A 25484-nucleotide genomic window follows, 5' to 3' on the forward strand; every position below is an offset into this window, starting at 1 on the left:
AGCTGTTCCCATTATCTAGAAATCTTAACATCCTTCAAAAACCAGGCACTCCAAAACCCTATTTATGGGTTTCAATTTCTTTTCTACCTGCATTAAAAATCTGACCATGAATTTCGTGAGGCTACTGTTTAAGTAATGCAGATCAATTGTTAGTCAATGTAGTTTTTTACAGCATGGAGGTGCAAGATTCAGAAGCAAATGGATTAACATAAAACAAAGTTATTATATTAAAAAAGTACTGCAAACATACATATATATAAGCAGCTGCCCATTCGTGCAATTTTTTCAATTTTATAATAAGTAAATGAAATAAGGAAATAAATAATGAAATACATTCAAAGAAAGAAATCCTGGTTACTGGGAGGTCCAGCATCAAGTTCTAGGGAATTATGGTAGCTTTATAACTCAAAGAATCATGAGTTATTTCCTAAAGAAATAACTAGTACTATATTTACTCTATAGTATACAAGTGCTGCAATCTGAATTCAATAATAAATTTAAATTAATTTGAAAAGTACATAACAAAATTCAATATACTTTGCAAAAAAACTTAAGAAATCACATGCCTGAAACAACATAATACATCTCAGAACTGTGAAAACAAAATCAAAGGAGTTCTGCATTTATTATATATAACAATTTTAAAAGCCGTTGAATTCCAAGTAGCAGAAATACCATCGGTACAGGGCCATGCAAATAAAGGCTGATGATTACAATGGGAAAAAGGCAGTCAAGAAATACACAAAGATAAATCATCAGCCCAGCACAGGCATGGAGTTGGAACACACACTGTGAGGAACTCCTATACATAGACTTGTCTTTGTGATCTGATGGTTTTAAATGTCAGTAATAAACCTTAGAAATAAATCTGCAACTTAAGGCAAAGCTGATGTGGAGCATACAGTAAAAGGATAATGTGCAAGTAAGTAAGAACAGCGGTGAATGTGTCTTGCAGCAGGATCTGGAGGAAACTAACAACTGGAAGCAGAAGGTAATGGAAGATTGATAAAGTAGACGCTACAATTGTTCGCTGTTACAATATAGTTCAATGCCAAAAAGAGAGAATTCCGCATCTTTAAGAGATAATGCCCTTTGTCAGCAATGCGTAATGAAAGGTTTAATGCATTAGCGATACAAGTGGGAATCAGAGACCTCCCAATGAGAGAAGAATAAAATCAGCCTACAGGCAAAATCAACAAAGATCTCATATTTACAACAGACCTTGAAAAGAAAATAACTGTTAGTGTAGCACATGCTGCTAGTTACACAATTTAGTTTTGTGTTTACTGCAAAAAAATCAGCTAAGAGTAAGATGTTCAAAACAATTAAGCTGTGCTTTGAACTGAAACTACCTTTAAACTTCAGTGAAGTCACTATCACAACCCAATAAAGCCTTAAAGTAAGGTAGAGCAGAGAGCAAGATAGTTTATTTTTCCAGTTGTCTTCTGACATTGATAGCTTATGTCTGAGGGGGAAAAAGAAAACAAAACAGTCTCACATACAAGTAGCCAGATAAGAAATTGCACTGGCTTTCAACTGGAATGACAGAGGCCTCCTACCCACTTCCACCACTCTGAATTACTGAAATTTACTTCTCTATTTGCTACTCAGCTGCTATATTCGCTGGGCAACATAATCACCTATATAAAGCCGTTTTTTGTGTAAGAGCTCTCTTCAAAATAACTAACTAAATAATAAAAGCAAATACTCTCTTGCCCCTTGCCATCCCAAGACACTTAAACTTGAGCTCTCATGCTAAGAAATAAGAAGCACCCCAGCTTTCAGGGCAGACCTCTGTGGGAGAGCCAAGCCATCAGCTGCCAGCAGGCCCCTGTCTTAAGAAAAAAAATAATTTGTTATTTCTCTCTGTCAAGATGCAACACTCCATTTTCCTGGATTTCATTAAGACTGCAGTGAACTTTCTTTTCTTCCCTCCCATTTTTCTCCTCTTAATTTAATTTACATTTCAGGGGAAAAAAAAAACCACACACACACACAAAAAAACAGACCTTAGATCCATACTGTACTGGGTTTCATTTTCAGATCCCAGCTCTTGCCCATGTTCTCTCTTACATCTCTCCAGAAAATGATTTAAAAATAAGATCAAACCCAACACCGTGTAATCTTTAAAAGTTTGAGAAGAATTTCCTCAAAGCTGTGGCATTACATGCAAAGTGCAGTTAGGCAAATAATTTCTTTCCTCCCCAATATTCAGTGTATCTGGAGGTAAAAATCAGGGAGGCAGCAGGCTGGAGCAGGAGGCCTTACTGATGAGCTTCCGTGGAGGACACCAGCTGCGATAGCAGCACTCAGTCCCCTGAAGGTCTGGGGGCCAAGGAGGTTAATTATAGGGCCTTCTGCTGCCAGGCAGGCTCTGTCACCTGCTCTTCCTGTCCTACATCAGGGAAGAGAGGGGCAGTTGGTCAGGGGTTCTAAGCTCCCTTCTTCACAAGGAGAAACTGAAGCATATAGGAAGTGGGACACAGAGTGTGGCACGCTTCTTGTGAAGCACGTGGGGCAGAGAGGGACACATGGGGGATGTGGATCTGTGGTCAAGGAGCTGAGTGCTGGTGCTGAGGGATGCTCAGCAGTGATGGAAGAATGGAAAAGGGCTTCAAAAATCACAGAGCCAGAATAGAAAAGTGACAGCAGCAGGATGGTGCTTTGGGATTAAAAAGGAGGTGGCAATGCCTGGAAAAAACAGCTGCTGGTTTTGAGGTGTAGAACCTCATGAAAGAGTAAACCTTGCCTTACTGAGTCACTCTCACCATTCTGGTGAAAAAAAATTTACTAGGAATAGTAAAGGACCACCCTGGCAAAAGTCTTTGTAAGTTCCGCTCTGTGTGTACAGTGTCCAAACACATCTATACACTATGAAGAGTAAAAACTTCCAGTAAAACATTTCAGATATTCCCCTATAAAATGAACCTAAAATCTTAGCAGGAAACTAAAGTTTAAGTTAATGCACAATTTATATTGGGGATGGATCACAAATATGAACAAAGGGAATGATCTACAATAAAAACTAATTCTGACAAGTTTTGTTTATTTTTGGTAACTAAGTAACTAAAGAAAACATTACACCATCTTGCTACATAAACTACACCATGATTTATTTTAGCATGGAGCTCGTCACTCCTGTGTCTCAGGACATGTGAACGATAAGCAGGTGCTGATACAGGTTAAATTAGCAGAATGACATAGTAAATAATCTCATAGCTATATGTTTCAAATATAAGTGTTTTCAAGGGCATTTTTGCTAAAGCACACTGTAAAAACAGAGTTATGTGTCACACAGAAATGAAGAGGTTTCTTAATAAAACTATATAGTAATTAGCTCTCATTGCCAGCTGAAACAGAACAGATGAACTGTAAACCACTAAATGTGGAAATATCTAACTCTTTTTAATTTTAGCCTGGAAGTCAACTAAGGGAAAAAGAGCACACTTCACTACTCTGCTCACTGCCAGAATGGCTCACTTATCCACATTCCAAACGGGCTTTACTAATTAGCTATCCCATGGCACCACAGTCATTTTCAGTTACATCCCAGTCTGAAGAATGAGAGCTGAAGAGGGAGTTATAGATTGCAGTTACACAGTGTAGAAAAGTAACACGCATGCTGTGTCAGCTCTGTAGAATCTGTGACCAGCCAATGTAATCGTCTTGCAAAAGCTAATCTAATATTAGGTAGTAGATGGAGAACTGTGTTTCATTTTGACTTGATGACTCAGGCAATGAAAACATACATCAAAGTTCATTATTTTGGAAAACACTTTTACATCAGCTACAGAAACTTGACAATTTTCTGTTTGTTCAAGGTTGACTTGAGTGATTATAAACTGTCTTTTATTAAAACATTATCGAAACTTCATTTCAGAGAAAAAGATCTCCCAGTCAACTTCACTTTCACAGAGTTTCGTGGTCACCAAATACTTAAAATAACCTGAGGATCATTTAAGTTAGTTCCCTACACGAACATTGGAATATTTCATTAAAAAAGCAGTTTTAACACCTTCCCATGAACAAAGCATTTTGCTCTGTAATGTAAATCAGTTTCTTCACAGAACAGCAATGCTCTGTTCAAACATGTACATGCCACAATATATTAATACTAGGTATTTTTTAAAAAATAATAGCTTTTGATCCCGGGAAACATTTAATGAGATCATACTTCTACCACTACCTTGTAACCCTGCTAACTATGGTTTATAGTTGAAAAGCTCTAAGTGCTGAACCAAGAAGTCAGCATTGTTACCTTTACTTAAAAAACAGAAAGTAAGGCATAGAGGCAAACTTATTAAATTACACAGCAGAACAGCAGGACACTGGGATAGAATTCAGATGTTAAAGCTGTGGGCCACAGCTAAGTATTTACTGAAACTAGTAACAAAAATAGAAAAATAAATAAGCTGGGGTTCTGACCTTGTTAAAAATAGGTCTAAATCATGTGGGCCTAATTTCAGCTGACTGTTCTGATAAGCCATTATAAGGGTTAAAGAAATTAAATATCCCATCATTCTCTGAAAGCACCCAAATACATACAAAAGCTAAATTCTGTAATTAGAACATATGGAATTATAACCAAAACATAGCACAATAAGGCAAAACACAAAACTGCTCAATACACTGGTTAACATGAAGCTCTATATGTCAAGCATCATACTTCTGCGGAACAAGCAGCCACATTTATGTAAATCCATCTGGAGTGACACATACCAAGAGAAGCTATGGGGATCCTCCCTCAGGTAGTTCATACAATCAATCCTTTGACATTAAGAATGAAAATGAGTTCACTGAGTATTTAGCCTTTCTTATATATATATATTACAATGTCCTGAGATGCAAGTTTTCACAAAAATGCCGTATGATGTGCATTTAGCATGGTTGCTGTAGGTTTCTGAAGAAGAGCATCTTGAAAGGCTACTTGTTTTCCAGTATTCACTGGAGCAAAACTTTAATTTCCTTTAGAGAATATGATGATGTGGGTTAAGGGATGCAGCTTAACTGGCAATAACGAGCCGGAAAAACGGGAAATGTGTAGGCAGCTCTAGTATACAGAAATGTCAGCTTTATTTGGGTGACTGCTGAATTGCCTCCATTCCACTTCAAAAATATATTATCAGTGAGTGAATAAAATGATGCCAACAGCATGAAAGCAATTTGTGCCATTCTTAAGAAAAGGGGGAGAAATATGATGGTCCTACTTACATTTTCCTACAGATACAAAGTGTTTAATCCAAGGCTCTTAATGTAATTACTCTACCTGCTATGGACAAGAGAAGAACTTCAATAGTGGATAAATTTTTTAAGAGAAGAGAAACAGTGATAAGAAATTATGGTAATTTTCTCTCCAGAAGAAGGCAGAGTCCTGCCGGGATCTGCACTGCCCAAGACATTGTGGGAGATGAAGTTGGTCAAACAGATCTGAGTGACCCAGAGCAATAAGCAGCAGGGCTGGCTGCAGAACTCCTGAAGCCATCTGACCTTATTCTACACAGGTAAAATATTTTTCCTATTCATATCACTGCAATATAACTTTACACGCAAAGCAATGACTGAGCTGATTGCTCTGATGCAGAAAACAAGATCTCCGTTATTAAAATAGATCTAGAAAAGCGTTAGCAGCAGTAGGGAATGAAAAGGCAATAAAAAAGAATATCATCTATACCACTGCATAAATCCATTGTGTACACAGATATTAAAAACACTGCATGCAGCTCTGGTCAGTTGAAAGGTCACTAGGTTAGTTTTAAGCATTCAAACCTGGAAACTTCTGTTTCACAATACCATTCATTCAGTATTTATGCTCCCTAATTCACACTACACTCCATGCCAAAAGCATTATGCATCGTCCAAATCCCAGCACAGAGAGCAAAGAAATAAAAATGCATACACACATGTGTCTTGAACTTCACTTACTGGTTAAGTAATTTTCTTTTCTTCATTTCTAAATGATTACTGTAAAGCAAATGGGTTTTGAGCTACTCAAGGTCCAAGCCACCTGGATGTGGACCTCAGAGCCTTAGGCAAACTACAACTGCAAAAGCTCTTTTCCAAATGCAGTAATATTTACAGATTTTTATGGTTGCATTGTTCTTGGGAAGTACAAATACAAATCTATATGTAAAACCAGTAGCTATTCACGTGCTGTGAAGTTATGGATATTATTTAATGAAGACACCAAAGTCTCCAAATATGTAGAAGCTGTTGCCTTAACAATCCTGCAGCAGTTAGATTAAAAAGACAAAAAATACACACTCCAAATTCTATACAGAAACTGCTGCAGCTGAAAGGACAAAGGGCCATAGAGAGCTAAGCCACAGAGAAAGCATATGTCAGTGGACAAAGACTTCTTGCAAGAGAGCAAGGAAAATAATATTTTGACAGAGTGATTGCTGAATAATTTACTGAGAGCTGCCCACGCAAGAGCTTCATCCAAAAAAACTCTATCCACATGAGTGATCTCAACCCTTTTTGAGGAAATGATGGTTATCAAGGAAACTTCTTGGAACGGGAAAGCTCAAACAGGCAATTTTATTATATGAACATTTTCTTCCTCATGGAATGACAGGATTGCAAGAACCGTGAGAACCGAATGTCTCTGCACCAGCCATTTAGTGGACTGATACTGAAGATATAGAATTCTGACAGAAACAGGACTCATCTTCTAGGTCTAAAAGGCATCTTGATTGCTCCAGGTTGAAGCTTGAATAACAGCAAGTTGAGGACTGTACCTGACTTGGATAAACAGTCTCTTTAGTGATCTGTACTGCTGTGAACAAGGTTGCTTTCAATAGGCTTTCAGCCTTGACTATCCCTGCCTGATCTACTGTTGATGAGATGAGTTACTGCAAGGCTGATTGAACCTCCAGGTTAAGAGTTTACTGGAGAAGTTGGCAGCAGAAGTCCCAAAAAGATTTTAAATCTAGATCTGCTTCCAAACCTGCAGAACACCAGAAAAGTGAGAGACAACTTCCTCTTTGTCATAACAAAGAGATCTATGTAATAGTAATGTCCCATCACGCTTTCTATACTGGGACATGGCTTAGTGATGGGACTTGGTTGGCCTCTGTGACCTTTAAGGTCTTTTCCAAATGAAATGATAATGTAATTCTATGATATTCAGTCCAAAAACTGAGCCAGGAAGATGAAGTTAGATAGATCAATATTTAATTCTGCTTAGAAAATTAGAAAATGGCCAAGGTTTGCTCCAAGACTCTGAGATCATGGGAAACAGAAGAGTGTTGCTGGAACACTTTATTCCACATGTGTCTCAGCAGGGTAGAGAGGACCACATGTCAACATCTCTCTTAATGTAGAAGATACTATCAGTCACGAGCCAAACATTATTTCTAACTAAGCTAACAGAATGCTTAACAAGCTCTCTCAACTTTTCTATTAAAAAAAACCAAACCATCAAGAATTTAGTCCCTACTATCTGAGAAGTTCACAAACCTCAAATTGTATGATCTGTAGGTTACTTAACTGTGCATCACAATATATGTAAGCAGACTGATACCACGATTGCTTTCTCCCTTTCCTTATGACTGGATTGGAAGAGTGCTTCCATACCATTCCTTTCACAAGACTCTACAGGAAGATCTTGGACTACTGATATAGTTAAAATGAACAATGCCTCAACATATTCCTAAGTGATTTTCAATACATTCTTCACGCTGTTACTTCTTATAATACGGGTCTCAAAATGACACTAGCAAATATTTGAGAACCGCCAGGAAGTTTCTTAATACATTTCAGCTTCTGTATTTACAAACACCTCAGCATCATCTGCCAAAACGCTCTTTTGCATTTTCTTGCAGCAGCATTCCTCAGTGAATTGCAACAGGATTCTTCCCCTATGGCAACAGGGCATCAAGGGAACTATTTCATTCCTTTTTTAGCAGTTGAACATTTGTAGCAGTGTGACCATGGATACCAATTGGTCTTGCATTTGAAGTTGTAAAACTGAAATCTTTTTAGCAGTAGATGCTTTGCGTACCTTTTCTTAAAAGTAATTTGAATACTGTAAAGCTGGGATAACTTTTTCCCTTTAAAAATTATAGCTCCTCAGAAGCGACAGAGAACATGCAGAAGAGTTTGTATACTTTCTTAGGTGCACAATTGAATGAATAAACCCCAAAACTCCAAGCTACGCGATTAAGAAAATAAACTTAGGAAGGCATATAAGCTTTACAGTAGAAATTACAAAAAAATATATACTTTTCTATAAAAGATCTGTTAAGTAGAGAATGAACAGAAAACTACAGATATTCTTAACAGAAAATTCTACTTAATTCACACATTTTTATATCACTCAAGAAGCTTTAGTTCTCTGCACTATGATACAAGACTGCAAGTAGTATATAAATGTAGTGCCAAACAATGACCCAGAATAAAAATAGCCACAGTGCATAACACTATCAAAGCTGCGACACCATAAGGTACTTAAAATGACAGGAGTGGCTTTATCAGACTTTTTGTCTTCTCTCTCCAATGTGCATTTGATACATAAAGGGTTCAAAACATGTTTTCTTTAAAATAAATAAATAAATTAATTAATTAAAAATATTAATTTTTTAGAGTTTGCTTATTGAACAAGGAAAAAAAATATATCAGATTTTATACTTTCAGATACTACAAATATAAAATGGGCAGGTTTTCTAATGTGGATACAATCCCGATCATTTTGATAGCTGTTTAGGCAATAATCTTAAAAGGGGCTTGTATTTGTGAGTGATACTACATGCATGCTTTATTAAAAAAAACTTTTAACTGAATTTGTGGTCAGTTTACTTACAAAGGGAATATTACATTTTAAATGCAAACTTAATTCAAATTAATTTGATGTTATAATTAACTGCAACTTTGAATGAAATTACACAAGCCCATCAAAGATAACTGGATTTTGAGATTTTCAGTACCATTTTGATAAATATTCATGTCAAATATAAAGCTAAAAAGTCTTCCTTAACCTATGAAATGTACAAGTAAGAGGGAGGGAGAAGAGAGAAGTGAAGGTAGCAGTCCTCCAATCTCCACTTACACTGGTTGTACCAAGACACAAACAGGCATGGAGTTCAAGTGACATTTCATATGCTGAAACATCCCTGCTCACAGCTACTAGAGGTGAACTGGCTTCAGAAAGCTGAGAAGGAGCTATAGTTTCAATAGATTCCAGAAAGAAGAATAAAAATTATCCACATTATACAGTGGAGGAATTCTTCAAGACAAACAGCATATTTCTAACCAGAAAACGTCTGTGCTGCATAGAGGAAAAAAGTCCTGTTGCAGTACATTGTGATATGGTCTAATATTCTAATTTACACATCAGCACATTGAATGCACAGGTTGTAAGCTGGATTCTTTACCAGCAGTTTTGCGTGTTATTGCCCTTTCATCTAGGATGCCAGTAAACTCGGAATCAACAGCGGTCTTTGTATATTCTTTCATAAAAAAACACAAAACCTATAAACAAACAATGACTGCATTCATAATGGACAGATTCAGTTGTGTAAAGCTGCATCTTTACTGGTTTCAGTCTCATCCCCTTCTGGAAGAGCTTTATATACACTAGGTACAAAGAGTAACTGATTTGACCTGTTCTCTAATTACATGTTAGCTTCCCAACCCAGCACTTACAATGCTAGAAATGAGCAATAATACCGACCCTGTAGGCAACGGTGATGGTCTCTGTGTATGTTACAGCTTAGATGAAACAATAATCTTAGATAAGCAAGGGAAAGCCAATCACTGAGGTGGAGCAATTAACACTTAAATGCCTGAAAAAGATCCAAAACAAAGCACCAACTTAAAGAATGAGACTGTTGATCACACTGCCTTCATTACTGATGGCAATTACAAATATTTAAAACATATTTTTAAAATGAGATAATCTTTAAAAGTTCCCAGATAAATTTAACAAAAGTCTGGAATAACTGAAACAACTTCTCATTAATATTATCAATGCTATCATGACCATCAAATAATGGACAAATAATACAGCATTATATAGTAAACAATAAGGTTCTATAAAAACAACAAAAAAAAAAACAGCCTTCAGAGTATCTTTAGATATATTCAGATCGCAAAACTGTTTTACTATAAAAGTTGTTTCATTCTTCTGCCTAAAATACAAAGCTGTGGGTTTCAAATGCAGCAGGTAGAAAATGTAATTGTTGGCATTTTCAGGTCAGAAATGTGGAAATTTATGTCCAATTAAGGTCAGTTGTTAAACTGAAGGGTCTACTAAACTAAATCAAATGATTCAAAACAGCCAGACATGATGCATCCAAAAATCTGAAACACTCCACACAGTAAATCCCTTTTCTTGTAGATGCATGCGCTCTTGAATGGCACTGAGACTGATGATTATTATCTTCTCACTAACAGTAATCTATCCAGGAGAACATCAGGGGCAACTTGCAAAACCTCATAATTAATATAGTCTAAATAACTGTTCTAAATTCCAGGAAATCTTCAGTATGGTGATTAATAAGCTTAATTTATATTAAAGCGCAATTATATTACTATGTAATCACACGCATTTTTGTAAATGGGACATTGATCTTTTTTGGTTGGTTGTTCTTTTTGGTTTGCTTTTTTAACTTCTTTCATCGCTGCTGAATATTTTTAAGGCAAGGTAAAAATGAATCAATTGCACCTACTTCGTTTATTAAATCGCAAATATTGCTTAGATCGGCCAGGATTTTAAATCACTTCCTAGCTAAAACAACAGGAGGAATTTTACCTTCATCTTTCGGCTTGAGTGGCTGTTTATCTTCGTTAAAAAATATCAACAATATTATCTAGACAGCTATTATTTACACTGACAAAAAAAACCACAAGAACTTCTGCAGTTCATGGACTGCAAAATCACAGGTAAGCTCAACAATTAAACTCCATCTCTCAACCCGTAATGCAGAAAGCTGCTGTCATGCATTTGGACCACATTGGGAGTGTTTAAATACACTGCATTGAAAAACTGATTTTTAAGTGAAACCAGCTTTCACGTTTTTACAGTGTCTTCTGAGACAAATGTTACAAATAAACAGAAACGTGTAACCTTTAGTATTATTTTGGCATTAAGCTGAACACTGCAGCCTTATGATTTTACAAACCTCATTAAGTTTTTTAGCAGAGAAGTGTTAAGTAAATTGTATAAAACATCTGCAAGAGCTCTATTAGAACGCTGAGTTTATTTACAAAGCAAATATTCTTGCAGATGGCTAACAATATATCACGATGTCTGCAGAATACTAAGTTTTCTGGGCAGATCTTTAGGGGATGTGCTCCACAAGAGCGCTATGTGTTCTTGCGTCATATTTTACAGATCAGCAAAAAACTGTACGTGCTACAAACCACTTGGATGAGGTTTGCTTGCACTGTTAGTGCTCACTTCAGACTGCTAAAATTACAGTAATGAAAAGAAAAGGAAACCCAATCACGTAAAAATGCTATAAAAATCTGACTGGAATGTAAGCACTAAAATGTCTAAAGGAATGTTTATTTCTAACCCTCGTTTTGATGCTCAATGGAATTTAAAATTTTCTGCTGGACAGCCCATGTTGTGGGTCCTACAGTGTAACCATAGCACTGAGTGGACAAGTTGTTTGCTTTCTAATCCAGATAGCTCAGAGCTGCATTTTACACACTGGGAATGGAGAACTTCCAGTTTAGAAACCAGGAGTGAACATAACAGTAAGGGTGCTGTGTAATTTTGGTACCCCTATGAGGAAAAAGCTGAAGGATTTCTCATCTTCCTTTTCTTGATATTAAGGACAAGGACTCTGACTAGATGCTTCTAACTCAGCTCATTAACCCCATAGTCCTTTATTATGACTATAACGCTCTGTGTAGAAAATACATCTGTAATACAGTGCAGATGTTATGAAGCTGTTTTTAGCTTTATGTTTTATGATACTAAGGAGAAATGAGGCTTTTGTGTGAGGTTTCTTTTCTTGTTTGCTTTTTTGTTTGTTTGATTTGTTTTTTAACTGATAAGAACATTCCAAAGCTGCTTAAGAAGTGATGGATGGCTGTATAGCACTTTCAAGCACACAGTTATCACTCTAACAAAACTCCACCTCGGATCACAGACCAAGTCATTTTAAAGCTTCACTGAATCACAAACCTAAGGCAAAAGTGGTTCATACGTATTGTTAGCAAAAGCATCACACATGCTGTGCTTCAGGTTCCCTCTGCCTACCAACACCATTAATTTTACATGGAATAAGTTTAATCAGCTTTGTTACTGCACCTCCATAGCTGATTTCTCCTTTTATGCAAATTTATGCCAAGTCCAAAGTGGACTAAAATCATATATTTCCTCTTCAAATACTCATCTTTGTTTAGATATCACTGCACAAGAGTGACAAACTATATGCTAAAACAGTATTTGGTTGAAAAATGTGACATTTCATAATAACTGTTTACTTAGCTGTTTTCAGCCCAAGGCAAAATCACATGAATAGCAAATGTGACTACTTTGGAAATTAATTCTGGAAAATAACTTCCCATCAAATCAGCGTGGTTGTGTCTGTGGTGTGCCTCAGTGAAAGAAACAGCACAGCTAACAAGAGCAGTCTGCTATCATTACAGCCATGCAAAAATATTATTGATTAGAATCTGCTGTAAATTATTGTACCCTTATAAGAAAAATCCTGACAGACTTTTTTTTTTATAAAAATGGCAAAGCAAGAAACTCTCAGAAGAAGACCAGACAGAAACCTAAATAAATATTATATATATGCAACTTTCCCCAGCATAATCCTATGTTAAATTTTAACAAAACTCCCAGCCACTATGAAAAAGATAGTTCAAATTTGCAATAATTCTAATCATGACTGGAAGAAATTCCATGATACCTGCACTCCAATCATAGTAGAACAGTAAAAATGAGAAGAAAAACGCGAAAGAATATTTAAACATAAGTGAAACACAGTGGTGGCCAATATGACAAAAGATACTTCAAAAATACGAAGTAAACCTTACTTAAAATTTGACTGTGACATATCTGTCTTAGCTTGCATGTTCACAGAATACATTCAGATCACATGTTCTTTAGATAAATCATGTGATAACTCTCCTCTCAGTAGTATGGTATCAAGACAGAAACATCACTTCTCTTAAATATACATTTTGTATACTGCTAATATGTAGTACTATATATAAAATACAGTAATAAAATACCCATCCTAGTGTATAGTAATTGTGCTTAAAAAATGAGGGGGGGGGGGGGGGGGGGAAAGGATTATTGGGCATGAAAAATGTGCGTTTTTAACATCAAAGAATTTATTGCATACTTCTTTATTAGACATGACTTTTTCACTAAAGTGGAATAAAGCAAATTAATGAACAGATCATCTGTGGATATAAACTGAATTTTTGTGGTTGTGCTCATATCTTCTATTTTCCAGCTGTAGTTGTCAAGTGAAATAGTTAAGGACACTGAAAATACACGAGGTTTTAAAAATCACAACTGATGTAAAAAATTTTATAATAATATTTCAGAGCATAAGGAGAATATTATGGGGGTAGTCTAAGCAATATCTGTAATTAAAATAAACCTTTCATTAATTAAAAAAACATCACAAATTCAGTCTTTCTATTCTAACTACAAACATCATGGCGCTCACTCTTGAGCACAGTATGTCAAATAATAAGCTCAAATATAACATAAACCATTATTACATAAATGTTTATTTTCCTGCAACTACTGTCATAATCAGAGGCAACCTACAGGTCAGAATATATTTTAAGTATTTCCTATATAAAATGTTTATAATTCTTCTTGAAGCTGAAGACTTAAGTAAACAGGTCTTCTGTGAAGAATTTCTCACATTATTCTTTTACTATGAAGTATATGTAAACTTTACAATAGTATTTAGGGAATGCAACTTTCACACTGTCCAATGGAAGCACTAGGTTGCAGATCATTGCATATGCACACAAGAGCATATCTCCATTAATTATGAGGAAACCATGGATCCTTAATATCAGCCCATAAATCACACCACAGATGCCTGACCTCATGAGTCAGGCTTCCACAGAACAACAGAGTGGTTGGACAGGGGAAGAAACGTAACTTCCACCATCCTCTTTCCAGATCTCTTATTGGATCAAGAACAACAACAAAATAAATACTATCAGAGAATAAGTTCTGACAAAATAAAACTACTAAGTCTTTGACAATCTCCCAGTAATAGAACTGGTGCTGCAGAAGAATCAGTTAACTTGGAGCAAGTGGATCACAGTTTTTCCTTGTCAGAAGGATGAGGCACTAGACAAGCGATGTGCCTCCCATCTCCTCTTCACCAGATGTTCCTTCATTACATCAGCTAATTTTTCTCTGAAGTTATTTTACTGCTATGTCCTGTGCAACTGGCTTTTGTGACCGCCAAATAAAATGGCACAGAAGAGCAGTAGATTCAACACCACTCAACATTACTTTAATTCTTATTGGGCTATTCATTCGGTTTACAATTAAGCGCCCTTCTAAGAGAAATTATTTCCCAAAATGCCGTAACCCCTTCCAATGCATACAGTATCTCGACTCTTAATAGCTAAGTAGAGAAATGAATATTACCTTGCAGATCTACAGTTTCACTTGCCCTTGCTCAAAAACTTGTTTGAATCCTGTTCACGGCATAAAAAAAGCATTTATTACTAGATACACAGTTTGCTGACCTGAGCCACTTAGCTGCACAGATTGCTAAGAAGGAAAACTGCAAAGCATTGCAACACTTTTGTGGCTAACAGATAATCACACAAAGCTTTCCATCCCTAAAATAAGGGTGCATTTGAAATTTCTCTTTTGCTTCTTTTTTTGGTCTTCATGAAGCTCTTTTTGTTTTAAATTTCATTTCTGAGATAAATCAGAAAAATATACATGAGTTATTAAAAAGACAGCTTACTAATGCTTAGAAAGATATACTGCAGATACAAGAGTTATTGCTGTAAGAGTCAACATGCCTTCCCCTACAGACAATTAAGCAAACACCTCCAAAATAAGTTCACATTTTAGAGGCAAGATAATGTGTTTTAATTGAAAAATGGGTTTTATCAAATTAAACATCAGATGAGCACAAAATAAAAGTACTCAACAGAACTAGAGAATGAAAGATTACCTCGGTATCACAGAGAAGAAAAAAAAATATTGTTGCATGCAGGAAAAAAAATATATATATCTGTTTGGTAGAATTGTGTCAGTATCAAAACACAGGAGAAACTAAAAAAGACGCTGACAGTAAAAAAAAAGGTTTCTTAAACATTTTCATCCTGTCCGAATTATTGACTGCATTTAATAGGCACATATCACTGTCCTTCTAGAGAGAAGAAAAAAAATAATAAAGTTGCAAAACGTAACATATATCAGCGTGTTTTAAACAAACTGGAGTTAAGCAACCATATAGTGTAAGTATAACACTGACTTTGTACTTGTAAACATCCTTTCCACACAGAGCCCTTTGGGACGCTCAAAGAATTTACTGAATGAGCTACTTGGAATAAGTAAAGAACACTCAGCTTGGCCTGTAAGAACATTCAACTTGGCCTGTAACACTTTAACTGATTTTTAGAAAGTTTTAACTGTTCCCCTAGTTGCCTGGAAATGGTCATTTAAAAAAATGCTGCTGTGGCAATAGTAAATCTTTATTAATTCCTCATTTTGGGATTTTCCTCCATGGAGCCTGTTAAAAATAACCTTTCAGTCCAACCGGCTCAAGACTTAAAATTAAGTACTACACAGTGCACCACACAAAAAAGTACTGGGAAAAAAGAAAAAGGTTGTTTCTTGTTTTGCTGTTTATAAACTAATTCACAGAAGCCTGTTAACTCTGGCAGAAGGGTCAGCTGAAGCGACTGCTGCTCACTCTCCTTGGGAAGACGGGGCTCTTCAGCCCCAACTAAAATAAGTCTCCTTAAGAAGCCATATGCACCAGTTTTAGGACTATTCAAAAGATGTTAGAGACAACCTGTCAAGTTTTATTTAAAAACCTTGAATTATTTTTTTTTCTTGCTTCTGACTACACGCATGCAACATTCATTTACAATTAAAGTTTTTAAGTCACTGAATCTCTATTTGGTAGTCAGGTGCTTTTCAGAAAAACAACTGTTGGTCTACAGGTGCATGGGCAAAATACTGCTAAATTACTAGCATTTTACTTCAAATGCATGTTTCCAGTTATCTGTTAGAGAACATCAGTGCCCACCTTACCATACATTTATTTTGATTACCAAGCAAATAAAAGCAAGTTGAAATCTAAGAGCTCAGATTTGACAAAAATACTGATTTTTGTAACAACTGCGTACACAAAATGCCTTCCCTACAGGCATGGTATGTTCTGAATATATCCATATGGGGGCAGTAATGTTAAAGAAAATAATAGCCAACAGCCATCACCTTGATTAGTTCATAGACCCTGTTCTTATATTCCAAGTTCTCAATACAATACTCAAAAGGAATTTAAAGTACAGTGAAGTGGGAAGGCTACTGCTTGTCAGAACTGTACTGAGAGTGCTACCACAGAATAAGCACTTGTCATCACTCAGAGCCCAGATCTACTTCTCAGTGTATTTAATTGTCCCTATGAAGAATTTGTTATTATTTTTGCATTGTACTTAATAAATCTACAGCAGTACTCACAATGCAGCCTCTGTACTAGCACAGGAAAGGCTGATGCAAAGCAGCAGATGGGAAGAAACTTGTTTGTCCGTAGTGCCCTCTGAAGTAACAAGGTGCTGAAACACAGCCGTTATGGATTGTCACCAGAATAACACCTCCTCAATAAGAAGGATTTTATCTCAATTTACATGATTCTATCAGGTCTTCTGCTTTTTCTCCCCTAACCCCCACCCTTCATGGAGTAGCTGAAATCCTGGTGGGACTGTCTCCATCTGGGCATTCAGAGCTGCTGCTTCTCCCTTCAGCTGAAGCAGCCCTGCACCAACAGATCTATCAGATTCATTAAAGAATTTTATTTTCAACCTTTGTACTGCATCTCTCACGCACACTTTCTCAAATTAGCTGCAAAACCACCGTCACATCCTCAGCTGCATCTCTGTGGAAAAACCACAGTTCTTTCAAAACCTTCCCCCAAAACCAGATCAAGTCACCACGTGCCATCTGCTGACTTCCTGAATGGAGTGGTTATCTACAGTGACGAAGTCATTTCTTAGTAGGTGAAAGGCCGGAGGAACACAGCAACCAGCATTACAATTTATCAGAAGAGGCAGACCTGGGTTACGTGCTATGGAAGCATAAATGTTAGCAATGTTCCACAGAAAATCCCCCAACAAAAATCAAAGTCAGGAAGCATGCAGAACAGTGATCATTAACCTGATCCCTTCACTAACATTTACTATTGCATGCCCCAAAACTGCCTTCCAAGTTTCCTAAAATGACAGTTTTCTGGGGTTGTTTTTATTTATTTTTTTGGCAAAAGGGCTGGGGTCAGGGAGTGGCTGTGGGAAAACAGACCCTCTAAAATCCAGTCTTCATAAAATACAGCAGTCTGAAAACCCATTAGCTTAGTATAAACCACAAACTACTGCAATGCAATAAGCAAAAGATTTTAAAGCACTTTTGTGCTTAAGATTCAGTTATAACTACTTAATTTATGAAGGAAAACATCATTCCAAGTAGAGCAGAACTCCTGAGCACTATTGTAGCTGTGCACTTTGGAGACGGAAATAATCTAACAAGGTTATCTTCTAAAATGATAGTAAGCTAAGCACACTCTAAATTCCATCAATTAAGGTGGGAAAAGATCTTGGGTCTGTTCAGGATGAAACACATCACTATATTTAAAAGTTAAATGATGTAGGTTTTGGGATATTTGAACATGTAAAGGGAACTGCACTTGCAAACAGTACTGAAAAACAGAGTTGGAAGCCTCCTTCCTTCCACCTGCATATAAACATTTTGGGATGAAAAAACAGGAACTGCCATTATCCTTTCATGAAGGTAACCCTGTTTCTCCCTCACTCTGCATTTCCCAGCTCATCTCTTCACATCATAATGTCCTTCAGCTCCTGCTGCTCATTGGGCTGGCATTCATAACATTCATAATAATCATTCAACTGTTCATTCAATTATTCACAGGTTTTTCTTTGTTTATTCTCACAGAATTACAGAACAGAAGGAAATAGGAAAGTAACTGGAAATCAGACTACTTTGAACTGTGGAAAAAGTCAAACTTCATGAATGAACAAAATCATAGTTACCCGTAAATACTTGTTTCACCTCAGGACTCAAAATCCGAAACAGTTCTTAAGTCCCGCTAGGCTGGGAAATATGCAGACACGTTCTACAAAGCAATATAGTAGTTGATACAAATCTGGAACAATTTCACAAAACCTTTTGATGTCAACAAGATGTGCTGAACTCCCAGACACTTTGAAAGAAGGAAAAAATACACAGCTACACAGGCTGATGTTTAAGACTCAGATTCTAAAAACTCTTAATAAGGTCTCCAAAATGACATGAGGTGGCCACAATTTATTTATCACGTGTAATTCAACCCCTATGTAAAGTGAATTAATATTTGATGAGAATAGCTTGCATTTATTTACTTCTATTTTTTGCTAACAAGCTATCAGAACAAGGAAATAAATAGTGAAATTCCAATTGCTTCACGTACTACACAAATAACTATGACAAGCAAATGTTATTCAAAGACTGTGATGTATAACAGTTATGGGAGTAAGAACAAATGAAAATGGATCATAGGATGGGAAAAGACTTTGAACACAGTTTTAAATTAATGGGAACCATCTAGTCTTTTTGAAGATGCAACAGCCTGATGTCACTTCTGAAGTAACTCATGGATCTCAAAGCCTGACTTGCAATTTTCAAAGGAGCAGTGGCGAGCTCTGTTACTTCTGAGGTAAGCAGGGAATGCATTATGACTAAACTTAGAAGAGAATGACAAGTTTGAAGTAGATTTCCGGGGCAAGGGAAGGAAAGCCTTATTATCTGTGTCTGATCATTAGCTCACAAACAGACACTTTCCTATACAAAGGGCAGAAAAGGGTCAAAGCCACAGAGCATGTCTAGCGATTATGTTGATAGCTATCATGCCAGCCGACAGCTGGGGGAATTGTGGGGTGCATTACACATGAAGTTGACTTTATGGCTGCAAAGATATCAGCTTTCTTCATAATTTGGAACTAACAGGGAGTTTCCTCTTAAGACAGATGGATTTTCTCTGGCCATTTGAGAAGGATCTTGGTTGTTAATGCTAAGAACCTGTACAAAGAGTGAGAATGCTAACAACTGTCTTTATTGCACTTCTGACCAGAATACCCACAGAGATCTACACCAGGAGCGCTACTGTATCAGATAGAAGTCTTTCCCAAGACATTTGTTTGTCCTGTTCAATCAGGATTTCCCAGATAAACATTTTGGATTTGACGCTAGCAGATTCTAACTTTGTTCATGAAAGGATGTGCTGAAAGACTGGAGTTTGGAAAAACAAACATGAAACATACCTGGTGCACAAGCTCAGAGTGAATGACAGAAATCTTGCTGTATGTTAATCATGGTGCATTTATAGTTACAGTGTTCCTGCTAGAAACTCACAAGGGCACTAACATGCTCACCTTCAGATCTCTAAATCAATACAGGATAGTGTTCTCCCTGAGTAATATAACAACGTTGCAACAGGTTCCAGTTCTGTGAGTTCTATCAGTTTGTTATTAACTGCTGATTTAAAAAATAAAAATAATAAGATTTTGGCATATGTGCTTTTTAAGACCTTGACTCCAGTTCCCTAATCAGAAGGATCCAAAAACAGAGCATCCAGTTTTACCTACTGGGTTGAAAAGTTTGCTGTTACCTAAAAACATATTCACAGTTTAAAAATTACTGTTAAGTGTACTGCAGTAAAAAAAAAAAAAAATAAAAAAAAAAAAATCCTGAAAACCAGCAGCTGAAAGTTGGGCTTTTGTAAAATCTACTGCCCCAAACTGAGTGGAATGTGGAGTAATTTTTTTTTCCTCTGATCTTTGTCAGACATTCCCATTTATTCCAGAAGACATGAAGGCTTTTTACTCTCTCAGAGGGATAGGATCAAAATATCAGGTATCCTTAATTTCAGTTAATTATCCAATGAGATCATATAAGCATTTAAGCCAACCTATGACTTCTCTGACACCAACTGTGGGATGTAACCAACCTGTGTACTCCTAACCGCAGCACCTGCAATATTTAAGGAGTAATTAATGCATCACTCCTTACACTGGCAGCTAACAACAGCAGCAGCCCAACAACAAAATATGGGTCTAGATACTAACTGACCTGCCTGTTCAGTTACAATGAGATGTCCATTAAAGTTAGGGACAGCAAGAGGAACGAATGTGTAAACATTCATAATCTCTCTTTACACACGCGCACACATAGGAGTACCTCGTAAAATGTTTTGTTTTTCCTAATAAATATGGTATTATTAGAAACCATTTCCTACTCATTCCCCCTTCTATCAATGTAAAATCCACCTGATTTTTATTACACAGCTCAGCAGTTACATACATTTTAAAAAACATGAAAATATTTCTCTTGCATCAATCGACTACCAATTCAGATCGTATCACCTTTGTCTGTAGTAAAGACAAACGTAAAGACATTTCTCTACAGGATGATGGAAGGATGAAATCCATGATTCTTGCAAAATAGCTGTGTACCATGTCACTTACATATTTCAAGCTTGATTTTCTTTCTAGGCATCTCAGATCACATTTCTGCAATCAGAGTTGCTACTACTAACTTAAATCTCAAGCAGCTGAAAGATACTTTTCCATCCTCTTCAGATACCGTGTATGAACTAGAAGCTTTCCCCTTTTACAAAAAGGGAGGTTGGAAAGGAGCAAGGGGGTCATTAAACATTGTATATACGTGCACCTGCACTCTCCACATTCAGACACTTGCTTCTTAGTGTCAGGGTTTCATTTCATTTACTGATCTTGGATTCAGCATTACAAACCACATCTTTAGCCATAAGCCTGGAAGATATGCTATGGTTACATGTACCGGGCCCATTAGAACTCAACAGAAAACACAGACATCCAAAGTAAGGCCAGAAGTTAAATCAGTACTTGAAAACAACTCAGAAGAATCTCAGAAACATTCCTTCTCTCTTTGCTGACCTCCCCTCACTCCACTGACAGCAAGGCTGATGAGGTGACCTAAAGTGTCTTTACTATCTCCTATGCTGAGAGGCTCACAGACGTACAGTTTTTGAGGATGAATTTTAACACAGATGGGAAAGTGCAATGCAAGACATTCCAAGTGCAAAAGACAGTGAAAGAAAAGTAAAGAAATGAGTGAAAACAAAAACACTTGAGATTCTGGAAACTTTTACCACTTCAAAGTAAACTCACTCTCTTGTCATTTAAGCATCTCATCAGCAACCAACAAAACTCACTTTCACCTTATGTTTCTTCCATACTACAAAAAAGCAAACTTCATATAAACAATATTATTGTTTTAGGAAATATTCACTGTTAGCAATCTCATGAAACACTTACTGACTGAAAGACAAGTATGAATTTACAAATACAATACATGTTAATAATTACTGAGATTTCTATCACAGTAAATTAACATTCAGAACAATAAAATACAGCCAGGGATCTATTCCACAAAATTATAGATAGCCAGGGAGAAATCCGTTTACAGGTTTTAGTAGTGCTTTCAACCAAAACTATTATAATTAAGAATCTGTCATCATTGCTACTTAAGATGAAGCGCTGCGGGTTTATACTTTCAGTCATAAAAATCAAAGCCATTTTCCAGGAAGTAAGTTGTGTTCAGCATTTCTATTCTATTCCAATAAAAACTGCGGTCAGCAGAAGGAGCCTATTGCAATGCTGTAATCAGCTTTTGTATCTCTTCTTGTAATCGGGAGCATATAAACAATCATGCTAGTATTGTTATTTCCTGGTATGGCAGGAACTTTAATTGTATACAGCAGGGAATGCTACTCAGTAGTTGGAAAGCTATGGAAAATGTCTCACTTGTGACAAAAGCACACTCACGTGACAGTAATTTAAAGCACTAATCATCCTCATGCTATCACTACAGCTACCAGTTACGCAACACTGCAAAAGAAAGTCTATTTACTTTCTCCTTAGCAGACCGCACAAATAGAGGAAACCAATAAATAGGCAGCAAAGGAAAAGAAAAATGGGTTCAGAAGGTGTTAACAGTGGAATTTGCTGTCACCAAAGAGTTGCTCTTCAGACAAATCTATAAATTAGCAGCATAATCCAGTGAGACTACAGAGACAGCTTCAATGTCCAAATGCCTGCTCTTTATCAGGCGAAGACAGATCTGGGTCTTTGACATTTTAATGAAGTAGAGTTACTACTGATTTGGGTTATCAAACGAATAAGCCAGAAAGAAGGAGCCAACCAACAATGAGCTGATCTTTTTAGTATCCGTCACTTACTATTAAGAGATAAAGGCTTTAAAGAATCCAACTATTTCTACTTGAATTATGAGATTGTGATAAGAAAGTACTCTTTATCTTAAGAGACATTTAGGCTCCTTCCAATAAATACAAGATAAAAAAAGAACCTACAAATTGGTACCTTAGGTCTATGGTATAACTCAAATTTCATCAAATCTGAAGTACCTTAGAAGTGTCCCTGAGTTCTGACAATCTAAAACAAAGAATTTTTACAGTTCAGTTTCTTGTATCCTTCCTTTTGCAGCGTGTGAAAAAATAGTAAAGGAAAGAAACAAAATAAATTTTATGGGCTCTCAGCTTCCACAAAAAGGATAAAATGTAGTTAACTGAGCAATTTTAATCCACATTCTAAGATTAAGTACTTATGGTAGAATTATAACTTTGCTCCTATAATATAATGTGATTAAGTATCAAACGATCTCCTGAAATTCATGCTCCCAAATAAAACTCCGAACCAGACCTCTGTAAATAACTCAGACACTTCTTTAAACATCAGTCAGTACAAAAAAACATTTGTCAAAACCATTCTAACTCTCAAAGCCTAAGGAATCAGATGATTGATTTCATGTGCTTGCTTTCTGCATTTAAGAAGTAATACAATTTTTGCACATTTCTTGCTAGTTCCCAGCTTCTCTTTTTAAGATTTCGTGATGCGTTTATTTTCATTTTAAAAGGTATGCAATGCTCACGAGGTAAAAATATTGCAATTACTGAGCTGAAAGGAGCAGAAGGAGACAGCACAGTAGAAAGGTAGAAGAAAAATACTGGAAAAATGCCTTTTATGAGTGTTTTGTTTTGGTTTTTTTTGCATTACATGCAGTCTAATCTGGCTTTTGTTGGGCTAGCTTTCCAGCCCCCACTATCATTAGGAGACTTCCTATGTTCTCTTCTGGCCCCAAATCTTACTAAGTTCATAACCTTTTCAGCAAACAAATATAAGCTTTACTAGTATTGGCATAAAACAAGCCTGTTGAAAAGTTAAAAAGGATTAAAGAAAGGCTCTTGGTATGAACAGCTGAAGAATCATCTTTAGTTTCTCAGGAAATAACTCATTTCTAAGCCTTCAGAGTACGTATGCAGGGACCCTCTGCTTATTCCCCAAATTTGCTAGTGCTCAGAAGAGTGATGAGCTGTGAGACTTCCAAAAGCTCCTCAAGGTTTTGGTGTGGGCCAAATACATTCAGAGATGCCAATGGGGATTATGAATTTAAGAACCCTACATTTGCTGGATGGAGCAGAGGCATTAAGAATTATGAATACTTTGTTTTTTTTCCAGTGCAACAGATGTACATGTTGCTTTTTCACAAGTGATGCAATATTAGGGTATTCAGATCACCTATAAAATTCCATGTGTGGGAAAACTTTTCCACAAGTCATTGAAGATTTGCCAACAAAGCATTTTTAATAGTTAATATCACACACTCTCAAGTGATTTAAATGTGGCTACTGATTGAGCATTTATCACTGACTTTGTTTTCAGGCTTCTACCCTAACAATAAGCTCCCTCTCATGCTTTTAAACCAGATGACAAAAACACCAATCCGCGACAGTCTTTAAAAAGTCAAATTAGCTGAAGCTTTATGTGTTTTAACAGAACAAAACAAAACTGAGTTTACTGTAGTGAAATGGGAGTAAAACTGCTCATTTGCAGTTTTATTATCCATGTGGGAACTTACATCCTAAGGTTCTGTCTTGAAACAACAAGTTCATAAACCAAAATAATGCTGATCTTTTGCTAAAATTTTTTTTTAACATATTCAACTTCAACATATTCAACTTGACGGAGCACTGGAACAGGCTGCCCAGGGAGGTGGTGGAGTCTCCTTCTCTGGAGATATTTAAGACCCGCCTGGACGCCTTCCTGTGTGACATGGTGTAGGGAGCCTGCTTTGGCAGGGGGGTTGGACTCAATGATCTCTAGAGGTCCCTTCCAACCCCTACAATTCTGTGATTCTGTGATTCTGTGAACTTTAGTTTTATGTTTTCTGGTCATCCAAGAAACAGAAATACCTTTCTAAAATAAATTTGAAGCAAACCCTCTAAAATTTCCAGCTGTAATCATAATTCTTCTCCTGAAGAGTCATATGGAAGAGCTGCATCAAAATCTGACAGAATACATTACCAAAACTTTCCTCATGCATTCTTTGTTGTCATTTAAGAGCAACTTGCTACCATTTTACACTTTAAAGTACACTAAAAGCAAGTTAAACAGATAATTGTGCTTTGATAATAAAAAGCATGAAGATCTTGCAAATTGAGAATCTCAGAAAAAACTTGACTGGAAGTTAAAAATTACAGCACCCCAAATTTCACCATCATGATGTACGAGTGAATACAGTTTAAATGATGGAGAATTCATGAGTATATTTAAAACTTAATTATAAACATCACTAGGAAACAAACAAAAACCTGAAAACTCATAAAAAAGAACACTATGACTTTTACTTTATGATCCTAATACCTGATTGTGCAATCCTTGGAGCTGCCATCACATGCTCTATTACAGTAGCAAGTGCCAACAGAAATTTCTCTGTATAGCTCTTCAGCTTCTCTTGGTAAAGGAAAACCAAGACTAACCAAATTGGACATTATGAGAATCTAGTCAGCACACTTGCTGTGCTCTAAGAATTAACACTGGATTAATTCCCCCAGAGAATAAGATGACCTTTAAAAGGGTTCCTACACAGCTGCTTCTCTCAAACCATTGCCATCACCTCACCTTCATCTGGCTTTCAGACAGCTTGCTCTCATCCAGATTGTGTGTTTTCATTCGATACCAACAAAGACACTATCCAAAACAGACCCATACAGCTGGGTGCCATCAGTGCTATGCAATGCGTGTTGCACTCGACAACATATTATAAGTTTCTTAAAAAAGAAATATATAACCCTGTATTTTGAGCTGTCAAAACAAAACAGTACAACAACAACAACAAAAAAAAAAAAACAACAAAAAGGCAGTTTTTGAAGTAATCTGACAGAAATGAAGGCCAAGAGGGTTGAAACACTTCACTG

At 36.5% G+C, this 25484-nt stretch overlaps 1 protein-coding gene across 10 annotated transcripts in view; it reads right to left on the reverse strand.

The window, feature by feature from the left end:
- Nucleotides 1-25484, reverse strand: part of VPS13B (vacuolar protein sorting 13 homolog B) — a 394840-nt gene that overhangs the window by 220908 nt on the left and 148448 nt on the right. The gene's annotated exons all lie outside the window — the stretch shown is intronic.

This window comes from Coturnix japonica, chromosome 2, assembly GCF_054131305.1.
Source record: "Coturnix japonica strain WE chromosome 2, WE-NBRP24, whole genome shotgun sequence".
Taxonomy (NCBI): Eukaryota; Metazoa; Chordata; class Aves; order Galliformes; family Phasianidae; genus Coturnix; species Coturnix japonica.